The sequence below is a fragment of the Pezoporus flaviventris genome, unplaced genomic scaffold (assembly GCF_033815535.1).
Source record: "Pezoporus flaviventris isolate CSIRO_AGI_PZ_B2104156 unplaced genomic scaffold, CSIRO_AGI_Pfla_v1 ptg000031l, whole genome shotgun sequence".
Lineage (NCBI taxonomy): Eukaryota > Metazoa > Chordata > Aves > Psittaciformes > Psittacidae > Pezoporus > Pezoporus flaviventris.
The window spans coordinates 39202688-39213692 of record NW_026892579.1 but is presented as its reverse complement, the minus strand read 5'-3'; positions in this window follow the sequence as shown (position 1 = coordinate 39213692).

Genomic DNA, 11005 nt, shown 5'->3' with positions numbered 1-11005 from the left:
TGTGGATTCCACAATCAATCTGGACAACCTGTTCTAGTGCTTAGTACCCTCACAATAAAAAAGTGTTTCCTTGTGTTCAAACAGCACCTCCTGTGTTAGTTTGTGCCTGTTTCCTCTTACCACTGGGTCTGGAGTGTGGCTGAGCACAGGGAAGAGAATTCTGATCAAGCCTTCACATGCAGAACAGGCAGGTATGGCTGCAAAGCAATCCTCTATAAATAATAGACCAGTTAGGGATAGGAGATGGGATTTATTCAGAAGCAATGAGTAGCAATGGCTTTTTCATGCTTTGTCCTGTTCAGCAGCTTGCTAAGTCCAAACTGCAGAAGACTGAAAAGAGTCTTTGCTTCTCTTCCTAGAACGAACTGACTGTGCTTGCTGACCATGCTTGCTATTGCACCAGCTTGCAGTAGGCTTCTGCTACACTACATTACAGACAGCATAGGTGAAGAACTGAGCATTTGGGTCATAGAGGGTCATAGAATCATAGAATAGTTAGGGTTGGAAAGGACCTTAAGATCATCTAGTTCCATCCCCCCTGCCATGGGCAGGGACACATCACACTAAATCATCTCACCCAAGGCTTCGTCCAACCTGGTCTTGAACACCACCAGGGATGGAGCATTCACAACCTCCCTGGGCAACCCATTCCAGTGCCTCACCACCCTATCAGAAAAGAACTTCCTCCTTATATCCAATCTAAACTTCCCCTGTTTAAGTTTTAACCCATTACCCCTTGTCCTATCACTACAGTCCCTAATGAAGAGTCACTCCCCAGCATCCCTATAGGCCCCCTTCAGATACTGGAAGGCTGCTATGAGGTCTCCACGCAGCCTTCTCTTCTCCAGGCTGAACAGCCGCAACTTCCTCAGCCTGTCTTCATACGGGAGGTGCTCTAGCTCCCTGATCATCCTCGTGGCCCCTCTCTGGACTTGTTCCAACAAGATTACTGATTTGAAAGACAGGGTCACTGATTTGAAAGACAAAGTAACAAGTAAACAATTAAAACAAAGAGTAGAATTTGGTCCAAGGTGACCCTGTTATGATGAAAACTCAGAAAGTCTTTGCAATGACGTATTAAACTTACTCCTAGCTGAAAAACATTAGTTGTATAAACATTGTTTTAAATGAGAATTGGGGAAGCTGAAAAAAATTGACTCTATTGACACTGACTATTGACACTACATTAATATTGGACTTTTACCCAGGGTTAGTTGGCAATATAGTATAGGCATGAATAAGTTATAATTCAAAATCTGTAGAAATTCACCGTTGTACAAGTTCAAATCTGGGCTGCTAGAAACCTTTCTAAAGGCAGATTGCTCTCTCACCATATTTCTTCTTTTTTTCTCCTTTCTAGCAGTAACAGTGAATGTTGTCAGTGAACTAATCTTTTGGTGACCCACAAGATTTCATGTAATAAATATAATACTGGTTGAAAACATAATATAAATAAATATAATGCAAATGTAATGGACCCCACTCTTACATATAACTTACATTTATATACAAATACATTTATACACAAATTATATATCATATAATACACTGAACGGGGATGGTAAGTGTCTGAAGTAGCATAGCTTTGAATATTTCTTTTAGAGATAAATGGCTAATACCTTACACTATGTACCTCAGACCTCCAAACAGTCATACATTTTTGAGTGTTCTGAAATGTTTGGTTAACCTTTTTTCCATTCTTCTAGTTTTTACAAGCTTCTGCATTTCTGGTTTATGTCTGAGACTAGAAACCTAAGTACCAAAATACCACAACAAAGACAGTACTCAAGATATTTCAGGCTTGATTTAAAGCAGGAAGTATTTAGATACTTTTAAGATTTGCAGTTAAATTTGCAAACACAAGAGCATTCAGGTAAGCATCCAAGCTGACTGGTGCTCTTCTGAACTGAACCCCAAAGTGAAAACATTAGAATGTAACCCCTTACAGCCAATAAAGAGATCTATTTATGGGACAATTCTGTATTAGTGTCATGTAATGAATAAGACTCCATTATAATAAATGTTGAATTAGACTAGTTCAATTGTATGATTTCTGAGCACTGCTTGTGTGAAGCACACTTCATATTGACTTACAGAAACTATAGATTGCATACTAAAATCTTTTATGAATCATATTTATAAGAATACTAGAAAAATAATTGTCATATGTATACATAAATATAAATAGATTGTGTCCTGAAAAGCCACTTCAGTGTTAGACATTTGTGGTATAACAAGATTTCACTGTTTTAGATCATTACTGTATATTTTTTTCTAAAAAGAAACAAATAACTTTTTCAAAGAAAGGGGATGAGCATAACCATTGGCTGTTTATCACATGTGGTATTTTTCTTATAGCATTTGTATCATTTCCTAAGCATGGAAGGGTAAGCACTGCAAAAAGTACAGTGAAATACATATAAGTACCTTTAAATACTTACCTAAAAATAACCTATGTCATTATGGCTTAACATTTTTATGCAGCTCCAGACCCCACTCAAATCAATTCACTAACTGGATTTCATATTTTTATTTGAAAGGGTTAATGTTTGTCTTTCAGGGAGTATCTGAAATAAGGCATATCCTGGCTAAACAGGTGTTTTTGGCATACACACAAAAAATATTACTTTTTGAACCAAGATAGTTCCCTTGACAGAAGGAGAAAGGGAACATTTGGTGATTGTATAATAGGGTCCTGAATCCAGAGTTCACTAACTATGGATTCTAAAGTCGGGACTTTGGAAGAGATTTTAGAGGCATTTAAAGAAGGATGCCATTTAACTAGCTGGAAGAAAGACTCTCAGGAAAGGCTGGAAAGAAGATCCCAATGACTGCATATGGTTAATTTCTATCTGTATGTGTGGAGGGAGAAAAACTCATGTGTCCAAACAGATCATAAGGCAACTGAAGTTTGTTTAAAATATTATTTTGCCTTCACCTTCAAATGGAATCCGATTTCTAATGCTGAAACAGAAAATCTGTAGTTGCCACATGAAATGCTAAATGGTAAGGAATTAATAAACACATGCAGATTCTGTTGGCAGCATAGAAAAGAATTCTCTACATTTTTAGTGTAAGAATGATAAATATAAAATTCACATAACAAAGCTTCAAAATTGTCAGAATTTTTAAACAATAATGAGACATTGAGAACTTACTTAGATGATCTAGAAGACTAAGGATAAAGACAATTCCCCATTGGGAAGTTTATGTAGCTCATTTATTTACCTTGAAAACACACCAGATATCTCAGAACAGGCTGTAAGTTAAGTGGCTCAAGAAATTTTGGCTTCTGATCTGCTAAACCTCACATATTGAAAAAATTAAGTTATAAAATTAAACAAATGATCTCTGAAGATCAGAAGAATCCTATGTGAGGCAGCCTTGAAGGGCAAAGAACTGTTTAAAGCTTGCTGATCTATACATAACTTCAAGAAACAAGAACAATCCACCCTGATGTAGAATAGGAAAGTAGCTTGACTAAATGGGGAACTTACTTAAACTGAATTCAAAAGCAGAGAGAGATGGAAAGTGAAAGCAGGGATGGGCAACCAAGGAGGAATATAGCATCACCCAAGCACTCTGGGGCAGAGTTCAGTCAGATCTTGGCTAAGTAGAAACTGGTGAAGGATGCAAAGGTCAGTATGAATAGCTTCTACAGGGCTTCATATCAGTGAAGGAAATACCAGAGCAAATCTAGATCTGCTAATGAAGTGTGCAGACAACCTCACACAAACAGCAGAGAAATAGCTGAGGTATTCAGAGCCTTTACAGAAAAGGTCTTTTCTCAGGCCTCTTGGGTCTGCATGCCAAGTAATAAAATTTGTGGAGGGGATGAACACAGTGAAGCTTCACAGAGGATCACCTTAAGGACTACTCAAGTGAGCTGATCATACACATTTACAACTCCACAGGATACATCTAAGCATGTTAAGGGAGCTGCCTAATGTCAATTTGCATTTGATACCACAGGCCCTCACAGGATGCATCTAAGCCTGTTGAGGGAGTTGGCTAATGTTACTTTGCATTTGACATCAGGGCTGGTAAAGTCTTCATACAGATAGCACATTTGAGGGCAACACCAGGCTAGGGGTGTGAGACTGATAAACTGGAGCACAGGACCATCATACAGTGGGACCTCAATAGGTTCAAAGAACAGGAACGTCATGAAGTTCAACAGAAGCAAGTGTGAAGTTGTGTTTTTAGGAAAAAAACTAGTACAAACTGAAAACTGATTGTTCAGCAAATCTACAAAACAGTACCTGAGAGTCTCTGTGGACACCAGATTAAACTAGTTCAGTTGTGCGTCCTTGCAGTGATGAAAGCTAAATACATCCTGTGCTATATTAGCAACGACTTGGTAATCCATCACTAGCACTGCCCTAAGAAGATTGTGATTACTTATTACTTGTTGTGATTGCTTACTTCAAAACTTTTTAGGACATTCCTTGGTTCTTTAAAGATATATTTAGTTATTGTATCAGGTCACGTATTCACAGATAACAATCTGCATGTGGTTCAGATAACAGATTAATTAAGGAGTTTCAATATGTTCTCATCAGTGATGATCCTGCTTCAGCTTGGCACCCTGATTAAATCTTAAAGTGTTTGATGAAGCATTCATTTTTGCTTCGGAAAAGAAGGTTTATGTTCTGTCCGTCTGTAGAAAAGTCTACATAAGTGAAGGGACTTCGAGAGGCCTCCAGATATATTAGATACATGTTATGTGATGGAAGCAAGAGGCTATGGCTTGTTTCATGTAATTTCCAAAGAAATTCATATTACTAAAATGATATTTCTGTTTTCTTCCAAGGATCCCATAATCACAAAGGAGAATCAAAGGTGAATACTTTTGATAAGTGAAGAGCCCTAATTTACAATCTAAGGACAAAGGACTTTTAAAGACTCTTGGTTTCTTTGCTTTGTTTGGGTCAAAACTACATTATCGAATAAGAATGTACATTTCTTTCTGAAAAAAATAAAAACACTCCAAAAAAGTTGTGAAAGAAGATTTTTGAAAAGAAACATAAACATTTCTGTGTACAAATTCAGCACTAGCACAATATTTAGAATGATAATAATTTATATAAAAGTACTTTTATATAAAGTAAGATAGACAATAGAGATCAGTGTATTGAAAATGGGCCATTGTACCTAATGGACTAACTTCAGTCTGATTTTATTAATCAAATTCTTTCGAAACTATTGAGACACAAGGACCAGTAGCACTAAGCAAAGAGCCTAACTACTTCTATACCTTTCCCTAAAGCAGCTTTAGTTATTAGCAGAATGAAACAATTAAAACTGCCCTGCATGGGAAGCCACAGGTATTAACTTTTTTAAAAGCAAAGGGATTTTAAAGCAAGAAAATAACTGAAAGTGTTGAAGTTACTGCAACAATTCTTGTGATAAAGTTAGGCACTAGTTTAAGCTTTTTGCTGGCTTTATCCTACTGAATGGATTTAGTTAGATATTTGAAGAAACTGAAAGCAAAGCTTAAAATTTCTCCTTTACATTAAAAAAATATAAGAAATAAACTAAAATGCCCTCTCCTGAGCAGATGTTAATTGGCTGTTCTTTTCACAAAAGTCAAACATGAGCAAATACCAAATTTCCAAATCCAGCTGAAAGGCAAAAGAAACAGAAATGTTATGACAGACGTAGAAAACTGCTGTCCAGGCTGGTAGCCAGGCCACCTGAGACCAAACAAGAACAGCTGGAAGCCAGCAAAAATCATTACTGCCTCAGTAGAGCTACAGTCATGTATTGTAGAAATGGAGAATTAATGGTACTGGAGGAATCAGATGAAATACTACAGAAATCTCAGAAAGCTCTTGAAATTGGAGGCAAAGTTTAGAAACTAAGTTTTTAAAAATTGAGGCAATAATAAGGCACACTATATCCTTTTCAGAAGCATCATTATAAATACCAGGAGCACTGAAATGACCAGTACAAATTGCTTCCAACTGAGATTTCATTTCTGAGTCATGAGTATTCTAACAAGGTATGCATTGAATGTAAATTACACCTTGCTGGCAAATCGTTATCTTCTCAGAAATATACTGATCCATTAGATTTATTATGTCATGACAGAAAAATGATGTCATCTAAAATCATTTAAGTTATCGGAATGGAATTGGAAGGGTTATGTTTTTATATTGATGTTATCATACTACTGGTGCTACCAAGACTTTGATCATAGCAATGTGGGCTGAACATTTTTCAAGACCCCGCAAAGAGATTGTGCAATTAATGAAAGGAATTCCTCCATTTTACTTTTTAAATGCTGGAAGTAAAAATTCTTGGTCATAATTGCTATAGACTGAGGTCAGTTAGGCTGTAACAATAGGGTTCATTTCACTGAATGTTGGACAACCATTTTTGCATTCAAAGACTGACCCCAGACTCGCCTTTTAATGAAAGAACACAGGACAATTTATCTACTCTGTTTAGTATGTATTTTTGTTTGAGGTGAATAATGGCAGAAGCAGCTTTCTCTCAAGTCTGCTGACTTGCTGTTTGTCTGCCTCTTTCTCTCACAAATTCAATGATATAGATGTGTTAAACTGCTGCATCATGTGATGTCTGTTTTCAGGCTTACACGACCAGCTCCTATACATATTGTACATTATAGATGCTGACATTTGGCCAGATAGATGCCATTACAGATGTCAAAATCTTAGTGAGGAATTCAGCTTGCTTCATATAATTCATATAATTCAATTATCACATTACCCTAGGGCACTCAAGCCTGCGTGTACTTCTTCCAGTTTTCAAGGACCTAAGCAGATGCATCTACATTTGTCTCTTTGTATAGTCTTTTTTGATTTACCACATGAACATATTTTATTGTCTAGGAAGAAACTTATGACAGCAGAGAAATATACTGGTGTCAGTCAAAGCCTCTTAATCTAAATGAAAGCACTCTTGGTGCTGTAGTCAATGGATATGGGATTGTGGGAATAAGGTCAATCCTTTTTCACTTTTGTACTCCTGCTGAAATATCCATTGTATTTCACTGAAAGTAAAAATGACACATTGCAAAGGCATTGGATTGTCCCATGAAATACAACACTTCTTAGCATGTTAACGCAATTTTTTTTTCCTTTTCATATTGCCCCAAACTGCAAGAAAAAACATTGTTTTCAAAAAATAATAATAATCATTCTCAGCAGTTTCTAAGTAATGGAGTCTCCAAACATTTCAGGCCTTTAATTCTGTTTTGTTTCTTCCACTGAGGAGGCGGAAAATCCCCTAGATCAATTCAAACTCATTTTTCAAATCTGCTCACTTCCCAAGCAGAAACAAATTACCACCATCTCTCTGAAATTTAATTGCTTTCACTCCAGAAAAATACCCCTTCTGCACAGAGGAATGAAGCAAAAGAAGAAATGCTAGATTAATCAGTAAAGAATGAGTGGGTCTGAGTTGTTTTTTCCTTCTCCTAAATTAACTTAGTGTTACTTGTCAGTTAATATATAGTAATTTGCACATTGTGAAGAACTCAGTACTTCCCTTTTTCAAATCAGGAGCTGAAATATCTGTTCACCTACAGATTTCCAAAAGAAAATGCTTTTGCAAGAAAAAAAAAAAAAAGGATAAGAAATGAATGAGAAAAAATAAAAAAGGAAGAAGGGAGAGAGAAGGAAAGAGAGAGAGAAAAGAGGCCAGTGAGAAAGCAAGAAAAGGAGAAAACGTGCCTGCGTGAGAGAAAGCAAGCAAGAAAGAAGGAGGGAAAGGAAGAAATTTGATCTAAGTTGTAATATTTCTGAAGCACTGGATCCAGCATGAAATAATGGGCCAATCATGTGTAACATAAAGAAGCTCAATGTAATAAGATTTGGTAAGGTCAGAGTCTTTTTTTTTTTTTTTTTTCAAATGAGATATTGTTCTTGAAAGTGACGCTGAGCTATAGTAGGCAGTGGTAGGAAAGGAAACATCTTGTTTACAAATGTCAGCCAGCAATTAGCGTCATTTAAAGAGTGGAACCACAACTGCTGTCTTTTGTTAGCTTTGAAAACCTCATCTCTTTCTTGTGGCCACGTTTTAAGAGGCAAAGTAGACAGCAAGACTCTGAAACCAGTTCATAAATAGTTGATTTCATATTTTAAAATCTTGCCTATAACTGTCACCCCCCTTGCGTGGATCACAGATGGTGAAGAACTAATTTGTTACTGTTTGATAACGGCTTTTATGTATCAAAGCTCTTATTTACTACTCTGTGGGGGGAAATGACAGACTAAAAGCAATTATGTGTTTTTCTGTCAGTTTTTCTTTAACCACTATGCTCTTTGGCTTTTTTTTTTTTTCTTTTCCACTCCGACATGTTTCTTATTTGAAATATAGCATTGTGAATCTTTTACATGTGTTGGTTCTCATTTAACCCTCTTTCTGGGTTTTCAAGAATGCATCTGGCCAGGCCGATCAACTGTAATCTTTCATGATTGTTTATAATGGCCCAGTGATAAGTAATAACACTCAGGGGTGTCTCCCGGTAACAGTGTATTACATTTCAGTATTAAAAATGCAAATTGGGACTTTGCTTTTGAAGATTGTCAGGAAAATGTTTCAAGGAGGGAGAATAGCTACCAGGATGCCTGTAAGTGAAATAACCCCCTTTCCCCCCTCCGTGTGGGGCCTCCTGCCCACAGGTTTTCTGAAGGAGCCCCCCTCCTCCTTCCCCTAAAATAAATAAATAAGTGAAGAGGCTTTCCTCTGTATGTGGCATTAAGTAATCGATGTTAAATCTTTGGCGCTGGCAAGTCATGAACTCTCACATCTGTGCATTTTTTTTCTTGCTGGTGCTATGCAAACCACGCACTTGGTGTTGCCATCAAGAATGATTTTGCTGTGGGTTGTGTTTTCTGGTGTTGCACTGCAGCAGAGCTGATGGGGCTGCACATAGTTTTATTCTGAATAAACAAAGGAGGGTCCAACTTGGTGATGACCAGAGCTGATTTGTTGGTGGGTTTCCTTAATATAAATCAGTGAGTCTGCTTGTGTGATAAAAATTTAGGACATGTGCGAACACTACTGTGATTTTGGTCTGCAGTGTAAATGTAAAGGCAAAAGAATGCTATTATAGATAGGAAACGTCAATATAGCAATGTAGTATTATAATTATGGCTATAGACGGAGGAAAACACTGCCTATTGTTGCTGAAATCAATACGAATTTTCCCACTGACTTAAATGAAAGAAGGAATAAGTCACCATGGAAAAACCCATGGAAAGATTATAAGCTTTTGTTTGTCTCATTACATCCTTTAAATTACCTCCTAGCTCTCTTTCCCTGTTTCACCCTCCTTTTCTTCTTCCATATTATGCCCACACTGGCATTAGGTGGTGCCTGTTAACATCAGTGGGACTGCTTGTGGAATTGCTCAACATAAGGACAGAATATTCTCATTGAATAATAATATACAGAGCATGCACTTCCATACTCTCTGAAACATGTCTTTTAACCAAAGCTTAGACTACCAGGAAGACAAATCAAGAAAATGCAGAAAACCAGAAGAGGAGTGAAAAGGGCAATGGAATTTAGGAAGCTAGTATGCCTGTTTAAAGATGAAACATCACAATTTAACCCCTTTTCAAACCAAAATATAGGAATAGCCCTTATTTCCAGGCTTTAATACTAGAAACCTTCAATCGAATCCATAAATCACTTCCACATGTTTTTGAATAAATCTCTGTTCTGTATTTTACAAATTGCTTTCTCAAGACATAGTTTGAGTTAGGTCAGCAATCCTTCCCTCCTCTTGTTCGACTTTCTCAGAGTGAAATTCACCTCTGGCAGTTGTCAAGAACAAACCTGTGTCACCGAACTCCTGCCTAAGCCAATTGATTTCTAGTGAGAGCTATATTTAGGCTAATCAGGTCCACTGTGTCTGGATGTGGCAATGAAATAGCTGAAGCATGCTCTATCAGGCCCCATTTGAAAATGCTGGCCCAAGTGTGCCTGTCATTTCTGCTGTATTTCAGACTCTCCATCATTTTGATAATTATACAGCTTGGAAACTTTTTTTCTTTTTATAGTCTTTGAAACTATAATGAAGTCTTCAGTGTTGCCAACCCAAACCATCCAAAAATCTTGAATCGGGCTTGAAATAATCATGAGATTGGCCTGAAAATCATGCAACTGAATGTACTTGGCTTCTTTTTATTTGCCTTCTGGTTTTGAGTGTTTAAGGTGCAATGGGGTCACATTTACAGGGTTTCCTCTGCGTCTGTGTGGGCCAGAAATGCAATCTTTTTATAAGACAACTGAAATTCCTTGGGTATTCACATGACTCCAGGAGCTGGGATTTAATGGGGGGGGGGGAGGAGGGGGGGGGGGAAGTGAAGGGGGAATCCACTGTGTTTGGGCTTGTGACAAAATTGGAAGCCTTGGCAATACAGAGCGTCTCACATTCAAAGTTTGTTTATAAGGGGAATATAGTTCGTTGGAGAGGGAGAACAGAGTTCCCTTCTGTTCTCTTCTGACTTGAGAGAAAATTCCTCCCAAAGGGTGAACTTCACTTTGCAGAGCCAGCACAAGGCCTATTCAGCATCTGAAGTGATGCATAGACCTTGCTGTGGCTCTCTTTATATGAATTTACCTCATGCAACATTAAGAGAAGATGCAGAAGTTATTGTAGCTGAGATAATTTAATGTTCTCAAGTAAAAAAGGAAATTCTTTATAAAACTGCCCATTATCATGGATTTGGAAGCAAAGTCCAATGAGGAGGGCTATAGGACTGAAAGCCCTTGTGAAAGAGGATGGAGGAGGCCCTTGAAGCTGAAAGAGAGCTGCATATGAAAGCATATAACCCATTAGGTATAACTGAATGTAGGAATCCAGTCTTAGGACACGTACGTGTTTGTAGAGTAGGAAGATGGCTGGAGATGCCGGTAGGAGCAGCACCTGGGAAAGTAAGCAAGCAAAGATGTAGGTGAGAAAAATATTCTCCCGAGTTCCCCTTTCTTACTGCTGTTATAAGTGGGACATAAAGCTTTGAATGTA